At 42.1% G+C, this 10,076-nt stretch overlaps 2 non-coding genes across 2 annotated transcripts; both read right to left on the reverse strand.

The window, feature by feature from the left end:
- Positions 1-666: 666 nt before the first annotated feature.
- TRNAR-CCU (transfer RNA arginine (anticodon CCU)) lies at positions 667-739 on the reverse strand. Its single transcript has one exon. It is a non-coding gene; the product is annotated as a tRNA-Arg (tRNA).
- Positions 740-10,003: 9,264 nt separating this feature from the next.
- Positions 10,004-10,076, reverse strand: TRNAR-CCU (transfer RNA arginine (anticodon CCU)). Its single transcript has one exon. It is a non-coding gene; the product is annotated as a tRNA-Arg (tRNA).

Raw genomic sequence — 10,076 nt, forward strand, 5'->3', positions numbered from 1 at the left:
CTAAATGTCTGCCTTGGCCCTTAGTTGGCATGGCAAATTTTCAAAATAGAGAGAGGACAAGCATCCCAGGCAGTGTCCCAATATCTCTCTTATGTCCTTGTTGAAACCAAAGGTTGTTAAACAGGACATACAATCTACATCAACTAAAAGCAGACAAGTAAAGCTGCCTTTCACAGGTGTCCCATCAACTTCTCAGTCTAACAACACCCCGGGTGTTTTGAAAAATCTTTTTAACTGCCATCATTGAAACACCACCCTGCCCTCCCTAAACTCAGTTTGGTTTCTAAGACTAGGGGCCCAGCGATAGTAGCATAAAATAGGGTGCACTGTCTTCCCATCTGCTGCACTTTTTTCGAGAAATACTTCTTTATCAACATAGCAGTTTCACATGGTATTTTTAATTATTCAACAGTTTATACATTCAAGTGGTGAAATAAGTACATGTTTTAATGCTAAATGGGAGACTGCCTGCGAGTGCTATCCAAAGGAGGACATAAAAAATGTCTAGCCAGAAAGGTGGGTTGAAATCCCATTCTCCAGACTGGGCCCAAGAGTAGGATATGTAGGCAAATGTTCCATAGCTGCAAAGTCTATGTAAAGCAAGGGATGAATTGTGTGGTTTGTGCTTTGAAAATGTAAAAGTCAAGAGCTGAATGTACAGAGTTTCACCCCAGATGAGACTTGAACCCACAATCCCTGGCTTAGGAGGCCAGTGCCTTATCCATTAGGCCACTGGGGCCACGTTGATAGTGCTCTCCCCTGTCCTCCAAATACAAGATCCACTCCCTATCATGTGGTCTCTACCGCAGTTTAAGTCTATGGAATCACTTATACAATACATTCACAACAAGCAATCCATGGATAACTCCCCTCTCTTTAAAGTCCTTACAACTATGCAAATATCTAATATACCCTCACCTGGAAGAACAACACAATGCGGACGCTAAACTCTCCTAACTTCACTTCACATGTCACAACAAAATGCCCACTGCTCGAGCCATCAGGAAACATCAAGGCAGCTCAAGGAATACAACTGCACTTGCAGTTCTAACAACATCAACCCGAACTAGCATTTCCTTCTTCTGATATACATATTTATAGAGAGATTTTTAATGATCGGTGCTTAGCAGAAAGGAGATACTTATGGCAAAAGGTTTACTTTTTGCACACTGTAGATCATTACTGGAAAGATAGACTCTATCTGCATATTTACACATCATTTTTAATATGACTCAGAAACGTCATGCCTTTTTTTGAACAAATTATTACATGGTTTGTGAGAACGTCTAATTCAGCACTACAGCTTCTGCTTTCATTCTCCATGCCTGAAAACATAATCTTCCATATGAAACAACAAAAGACTAGGAATTTTTTGTTTTTTTTGAGTGATGGCATTGAAATGTGCAGTAAGAAATAAAGTACCTTTGTCATTCATAAAAAGGATAACGCAAGTCACCTCCGAGTTCATTCACCCCACAGAGGAATTCTGTCTTCACCCACTTTCCTCTATGTGATCACTAAGCTACTCCACAACTTGCAATACCTTTACAACATACGACAGGGTGTGTTTTATCCCACACATCCATTCAAACATATATCTTTTCTGCTCAGACCTAAAACAAGCACATTTCTCCATTCCTATCCTAGCAGTGGAGAAAATGCTCTGCTGTGGTACTTGAACAGGTGGCGGAGTAAAGTTTGTTGGAATTGGTTATTTTATCAGCACGCTTCAGTGCTAATGTTGATAAGAAGTAAGACCCTTAGGAAACTAGATAAACATCACCAAAATACATCTTCTTCCACCCCAGAAAGAATTCAAACCCACAATCCCTTTGTGAGTATTTGACTGCCTTACCCATTAGGCCAACGGGGTTGCACAGGAGTGCTGTTAACCAATAGCTACAAACACTTTCTAAAAATACGACACATATTCTACATGTTTGTAGCTCCCACTCAGGTATAAAAGAAGTTCATATCACCTCTAAAGAGTCCCCAGCTGTGTTGATTAAAGTTTGAAATGGCTGCATTTAAGGGAAGTAGTTAATCCATCATGCTTCAGTCCCACTGTTCTTACGAGTGAAGGACCTGGTGTGGCAGACTCCTACGATATGATTTGGCCATCTAGTTTGTTCACAATATATGCACTGTTAAGAGAACAACAGGTAGTACTAACAAAGTATTACAATCTGCGCCAAATGTATGCTCTAGGTTTGGAAAATTAGAGTTGGGCAAGGCTAAAACTAAACGTCTGCCTTGGCCCTTAGTTGGCATGGCAAATTTTCAAAATAGAGAGAGGACAAGCATCCCAGGCAGTGTCCCAATATCTCTCTTATGTCCTTGTTGAAACCAAAGGTTGTTAAACAGGACATACAATCTACATCAACTAAAAGCAGACAAGTAAAGCTGCCTTTCACAGGTGTCCCATCAACTTCTCAGTCTAAAAACACCCCGGGTGTTTTGAAAAATCTTTTTAACTGCCATCATTGAAACACCACCCTGCCCTCCCTAAACTCAGTTTGGTTTCTAAGACAAGGGTCCCAGCGGTAGTAGCATAAAATAGGGTGCACTGTCTTCCCATCTGCTGCACTTTTTTCGAGAAATACTTCTTTATCAACATAGCAGTTTCACATGGTATTTTTAATTATTCAACAGTTTATACATTCAAGTGGTGAAATAAGTACATGTTTTAATGCTAAATGGGAGACTGCCTGCGAGTGCTATCCAAAGGAGGACATAAAAAATGTCTAGCCAGAAAGGTGGGTTGAAATCCCATTCTCCAGACTGGGCCCAAGAGTAGGCTATGTAGGCAACTGTTTTTGAGTTCCAGCACTTGTGTTTTGAAGGTAGATTGATGTTCCATAGCTGCAAAGTCTATGTAAAGCAAGGGCTGAATTGTGTGGTTTGTGCTTTGAAAATGTAAAAGTCAAGAGCTGAATGTACAGAGTTTCACCCCAGAGGGGACTTGAACCCACAATCCCTGGCTAAGGAGGCCAGTGCCTTATCCATTAGGCCACTGGGGCCACGTTGATACTGCTCTCCCCTGTCCTCCAAATACAAGATCCACTCCCTATCATGTGGTCTCTACCGCAGTTTAAGTCTATTGAATCACTTATACAATACATTCACAACAAGCAATCCATGGATAACTCCCCTCTCTTTAAAGTCCTTACAACTATTCAAATATCTAATATACCCTCACCTGGAAGAACAACACAATGCGGACGCTAAACTCTCCTAACTTCACTTCACATGTCACAACAAAATGCCCACTGCTCGAGCCAGCAGGAAACATCATGGCAGCTCAAGGAATACAACTGCACTTGCAGTTCTAACAACATCAACCCGAACTAGCATTTCCTTCTTCTGATATACATATTTATAGAGAGATTTTTAATGATCGGTGCTTAGCAGAAAGGAGATACTTATGGCAAAAGGTTTACTTTTTGCACACTTGTTGGAAAATGGGTTATTGGTAGGGCAGGTAGGTACCTACACCTAGCAACAAGCCACCAACCTCCACATAGGTACAGTTAGGTCTCAGTAAATTAATCCCAGCTCAACCCTTGGTAGCTTGGCAACGAGCGTCAAGGCTTAACTTAGGAGACAAAGTGTAAAGCATTCAAATATCACAAAACAGTAATTAAATAAAACACAGGAAACAGTTTAAAAATCCAAAACCAATTTATACAAATAGTTTATATTTTTATCTTTAAAATGACACAAAAACGATTAAAATCGGTTCAGGGGAACCGGAGATATGAATTTTTAAAGAATTATTACTTTTCTAGCGCTTAGAAACAAAAAGCGCCAATCGGGTCATCTGGTTGCACCTCGACCGGGGCAAAGTCAAACTTTCAGGCCGACCGCGATGGAGCCCTGCTCGGCTACAGGTCGCGGGAGGCCTCGGTTAAAAAGTTACCTTCTGACTTAGTCTTTATTTTGAAGTTTTTCTTCACCGGGACGAACCTGCCAGTTGAATCCGACCTCCTGGAGCCCTTGTCCGGATACGCGATGTGGGTTTCCTCAGTGGAGACTTTTACCTTCGGACTTAGTCGTTTTTTCGAGATGAAAATCCTTCGACCGGGGTAAACCTGGATCTTGATCCGACGTCCATGGAGCCCTTCTCGGATACGATGGCTGGGAGGTCCCGGTCAACTTTTTACGTTCGGACTTAGTCTCTTTTTTGGATGTTTTTCTTTACCGGGACGAACCACGAAGTCAGGCCGGGTCGCGGTTGAGGCAAGCCGGCTAGAATTTCCACGGCGGGTCGGTCCCTCTCTGGAGCTTTTTTCCCAAAATTCTCAAATCTTTTCCAAACTTCTGGGGCTTCACCCAGATGTTCTTTTAAGGTTCTTTTGGGGTCCACAGCTCACCCCAAGGGTCCAGAAGTTCTGTGATGGTCCTTGGGGGGTGCGGACTTCAACTCCCAGAATGCACCTGGCGCAAACTCCTTTTTGGCCACTGGACAGTGGTCAGCTGGTCGCTTTCTTCAGGAGTTGGTGCAGGGGACTCTGGTTTAGCAATTTTTCACCTGTAGCAAACAGGGAGTCCCTCCTTGAACCAGTTGAAGCCAGGCAAAGTCCTTCTTGTGGTGAAGCCCAAGTGTGCAGCTGGTGCAGTCCTTCTGAGTGCAGGGTCCAGGTGCAGGCCACGGGGCCAGCAGGGCAGTCCTTCTTCTTCTTTAGTTCCTTTCTTGTTGAATTCTGGAGGGGATCTGAGGTGTGGGTGCAGGTCTGCCAGTTTTATCCTTGCTCCTGGGTGAAAAGCAGTGGGGCCCTGGTTCTCCAATCAGGGACAGGGTCGTCCCCCTGTGATGACCACTTCCTGGGAAGTGTGGCAAAAATCCATCCCAGAAGGCAACAGTCTCTAAAAATCCAACATGGATGAATCTGATTTTTGGAGGTTACATCTGGCTGAGCCCACCCACTGGTGTGGCTAAAAATCATAAACACACCCCTCTCCTGCCCTCTCCTAATCTAATCAAGGGGGCACCTAGCTGTCTGGGGTTGCAGGATGTGGGGGTGTTGCTGGGTGCTGCAAATGTCCTTCTCTGCCTTTGAAGACCAGTTTGGCAGCCCTCCCCCTTCCTGCCTCACCATCTGCTGAGGGGAGATTCTCTCCCCCAAGCACATTCCTTTGTGTGAAGTCTGGCCACTTCACACCTCATCAAGGCAGCCTGGCAGAAGCTGCTGCAGGCTGGCCAATCAGAGCACAGCAGCAAAAACAATGCAGAGCTGAAATTGGCAACTTTTTAGGTAAAGTCTAAACTTTTTACCTGAACTAGTTATATTAAATCCAACAACTGGAAGTTGTGGGATTTATTATAACAATCAATTTGATACCAAATTCTTGGTATGTAACATTTAAGGAGACTTTAAAATTTAAAATAAAGTCTGCCCATTCTAGCCTATGAAGGCCATTTACTTCAATGAGGGAAAAACTAATTTGGCTGTTTTTACCTCACCAGGGCTTATAAATCTATTGTTATAAAGTCCCTGCTTATAGTTACATGGCACCCAGCCCTAGGGGCACATAGGGCACACCTTAGGGGTGACTTATATGTAAAAATAATGTAGTTTAAGACTTTGGAAGTACCTTTAATTCCAAAGTCGAATTTGCATATAACTTTAATTTAAAAGCAGCCAGCAAGGCAGGCTTGCTTTTAAAATGACACTGGGCACCTCAGCAGTGCACCTAGGTGTGCACCACCTATGCTGTGGTCCCTAAACCTACATGCCCTACCATATACTAGGGACTTATAGGTAGGTTAACTTAGCCAATTATAATTAGCCTAATTTGCATATCCATTTTACACAGAGCACAGGCCCTGGGACTGGTTAGCAGTACCCAGGGCACCATCAAAGTCAGGAAAACACCAGCAAAAAGAGGAAAATGGGGGCAAAAAGTTATGGGGCCTCTGCAATTAGCCCTGTTTTCTCACAACACTGTAGATCATTACTGGAAAGATAGACTCTATCTGCATATTTACTCATCATTTTTAATATGACTCAGAAATGTCATGCCTTTTTTTGAACAAATTATTACATGGTTTGTGAGAACGTCTAATTCAGCACTACAGCTTCTGCTTTCATTCTCCATGCCTGAAAACATAATCTTCCATATGAAACAACAAAAGACTAGGAATTTTTTGTTTTTTTTGAGCGATGGCATTGAAATGTGCAGTAAGAAATAAAGTACCTTTGTCATACATAAAAAGGATAACGCAAGTCACCTCCGAGTTCATTCACCCCACAGAGGAATTCTGTCTTCACCCACTTTCCTCTATGTGATCACTAAGCTACTCCACAACTTGCAATACCTTTACAACATACGACAGGGGGTGTTTTATCCCACACATCCATTCAAACATATATCTTTTCTGCTCAGACATAAAACAAGCACATTTCTCCATTCCTATCCTAGCAGTGGAGAAAATGCTCTGCTGTGGTACTTGAACAGGTGGCGGAGTAAAGTTTGTTGGAATTGGTTATTTTATCAGCACGCTTCAGTGCTAATGTTGTTAAGAAGGAAGACCCTTAGGAAACTAGATAAACATCTCCAAAATACATCTTCTTCCACCCCTAGAAAGAACTCAAACCCACAATCCCTATGTGAGTATCTGACTGCCTTAGAATTAGGCCAACGGGGTTGCACAGGAGTGCTGTTAACCAATAGCTACAAATACTTTCTAAAAATACGACACATATTCTACATGTTTGTCGCTCCCACTCAGGTATAAAAGAAGTTCATATCACCTTTAAAGAGTCCCCAGCTGTGGTGATTAAAGTTTGAAATGGCTGCATTTAAGGGAACTAGTTAATCCATCATGCTTCAGTCCCACTGTTCTTACGAGTGAAGGACCTGGTGTGGCAGACTCCTACGATATAATTTGGTCATCTTGTTTGTTCTCAATATATGCACTCTTAAGGGAACAGCAGGTAGTACTAACAAAGTATTACAATCTGCGCCAAATGTATGCTCTAGGTTTGGAAAATTAGAGTTGGGCAAGGCTAAAACTAAACGTCTGCCTTGGCCCTTAGTTGGCATGGCAAATTTTCAAAATAGAGAGAGGACAAGCATCCCAGGCAGTGTCCCAATATCTCTCTAATGTCCTTGTTGAAACCGAAGGTTGTTAAACAGGACATACAATCTACATCAACTAAAAGCAGACAAGTAAAGCTGCCTTTCACAGGTGTCCCATCAACTTCTCAGTCTAACAACACCCCGGGTGTTTTGAAAAATCTATTTAACTGCCATCATTAAAACACCACCCTGCCCTCCCTAAACTCAGTTTGGTTTCTAAGACTAGGGGCCCAGCGATAGTAGCATAAAATAGGGTGCACTGTCTTCCCATCTGCTGCACTTCTTTCGAGAAATACTTCTTTATCAACATAGCAGTTTCACATGGTATTTTTAATTATTCAACAGTTTATACATTCAAGTGGTGAAATAAGTACATGTTTTAATGCTAAATGGGAGACTGCCTGCGAGTGCTATCCAAAGGAGGACATAAAAAATGTCTAGCCAGAAAGGTGGGTTGAAATCCCATTCTCCAGACTGGGCCCAAGAGTAGGATATGTAGGCAAATGTTTTTGAGTTCCAGCACTTGTGTTTTGAAGGTAGATTGATGTTCCATAGCTGCAATGTCTATGTAAAGCAAGGGCTGAATTGTGTGGTTTGCGCTTTGAAAATTTAAAAGTCAAGCACTGAATGTATAGAGTTTCCCCCCAGATGGAACTTGAACCCACAATCCCTGGCTTAGGAGACCAGTGCCTTCTCCATTAGGCCACTGACGCCACGTTCATACTGCTCTCCCCTGTCCTCCAAATATAAGATCCACTCCCTATCATGTGGTCTCTACCGCAGTTTAAGTCTATGGAATTACTTATACAATACATTCACAACAAGCAATCCATGGATAACTCCCCTCTCTTTAAAGTCCTTACAACTATTCAGATATCTAATATACCGTCACCTGGAAGAACAACACAATGCGGACGCTAAATTCTCCTAACTTCACTTCACATGTCACAACAAAATGCCCACTGCTCGAGCCAGCAGGAAACATCAAGGCAGCTCAAGGAATACAACTGCACTTGCAGTTCTAACAACATCAACCCGAACTAGCATTTTCTTCTTCTGATATACATATTTATAGAGAGATTTTTAATGATCGGTGCTTAGCAGAAAGGAGATACTTATGGCAAAAGGTTTACTTTTTGCACACTGTAGATCATTACTGGAAAGATAGACTCTATCTGCAAATTTACACATCATTTTTAATATGACTCAGAAATGTCATGCCTTTTTTTGAACACATTATTACATGGTTTATGAGAACGTCTAATTCAGCACTACAGCTTCTGCTTTCATTCTCCATGCCTGAAAACCTAATCTTCCATATGAAACAACAAAAGACTAGGAATTTTTTGTTTTTTTTGAGTGATGGCATTGAAATGTGCAGTAAGAAATAAAGTACCTTTGTCATACATAAAAAGGATAACGCAAGTCACCTCCGAGTTCATTCACCCCACAGAGGAATTCTGTCTTCACCCACTTTCCTCTTTGTGATCACTAAGCTACTCCACAACTTGCAATACCTTTACAACATACGACAGGGTGTGTTTTATCCCACACATCCATTCAAACATATATCTTTTCTGCTCAGACATAAAACAAGCACATTTCTCCATTCCTATCCTAGCAGTGGAGAAAATGCTCTGCTGTGGTACTTGAACAGGTGGCGGAGTAAAGTTTGTTGGAATTGGTTATTTTATCAGCACGCTTCAGTGCTAATGTTGATAAGAAGGAAGACCCTTAGGAAACTAGATAAACATCACCAAAATACATCTTCTTCCACCCCAGAAAGAACTCAAACCCACAATCCCTTTGTGAGTATTTGACTGCCTTACCCATTAGGCCAACGGGGTTGCACAGGAGTGCTGTTAACCAATAGCTACAAACACTTTCTAAAAATACGACACATATTCTACATGTTTGTCGCTCCCACTCAGGTATAAAAGAAGTTCATATCCCTTTAAAGAGTCCCCAGCTGTGGTGATTAAAGTTTAAAATGGCTGCATTTAAGGGAACTAGTTAATCCATCATGCTTCAGTCCCACTGTTCTTACGAGTGAAGGACCTGGTGTGGCAGACTCCTACGATATAATTTGGCCATCTTGTTTGTTCACAATATATGCACTCTTAAGGGAGCAACAGGTAGTACTAACAAAGTATTACAATCTGCGCCAAATGTATGCTCTAGGTTTGGAAAATTAGAGTTGGGCAAGGCTAAAACTAAACGTCTGCCTTGGCCCTTAGTTGGCATGGCAAATTTTCAAAATAGAGAGAGGACAAGCATCCCAGGCAGTGTCCCAATATCTCTCTAATGTCCTTGTTGAAACCAAAGGTTGTTAAACAGGACATACAATCTACATCAACTAAAAGCAGAGAAGTAAAGCTGCCTTTCACAGGTGTCCCATCAACTTCTCAGTCTAACAACACCCAGGGTGTTTTGAAAAATCTATTTAACTGCCATCATTGAAACACCACCCTGCCCTCCCTAAACTCAGTTTGGTTTCTAAGACTAGGGGCCCAGCGATAGTAGCATAAAATAGGGTGCACTGTCTTCCCATCTGCTGCACTTTTTTCGAGAAATACTTCTTTATCAACATAGCAGTTTCACATGGTATTTTTAATTATTCAACAGTTTATACATTCAAGTGGTGAAATAAGTACATGTTTTAATGCTAAATGGGAGACTGCCTGCGAGTGCTATCCAAAGGAGGACATAAATAATGTCTAGCCAGAAAGGTGGGTTGAAATCCCATTCTCCAGACTGGGCCCAAGAGTAGGATATGTAGGCAACTGTTTTTGAGTTCCAGCACTTGTGTTTTGAAGGTAGATTGATGTTCCATAGCTGCAAAGTCTATGTAAAGAAAGGGCTGAATTGTGTGGTTTGTGCTTTGAAAATGTAAAAGTCAAGAGCTGAATGTACAGAGTTTCACCCCAGATGGGACTTGAACCCACAATCCCTGGCTAAGGAGGCCAGTGCCTTATCCATTAGGCCACTGGGGC

The sequence above is a fragment of the Pleurodeles waltl genome, chromosome 7 (assembly GCF_031143425.1).
Source record: "Pleurodeles waltl isolate 20211129_DDA chromosome 7, aPleWal1.hap1.20221129, whole genome shotgun sequence".
In the NCBI taxonomy this organism is placed as follows: domain Eukaryota; kingdom Metazoa; phylum Chordata; class Amphibia; order Caudata; family Salamandridae; genus Pleurodeles; species Pleurodeles waltl.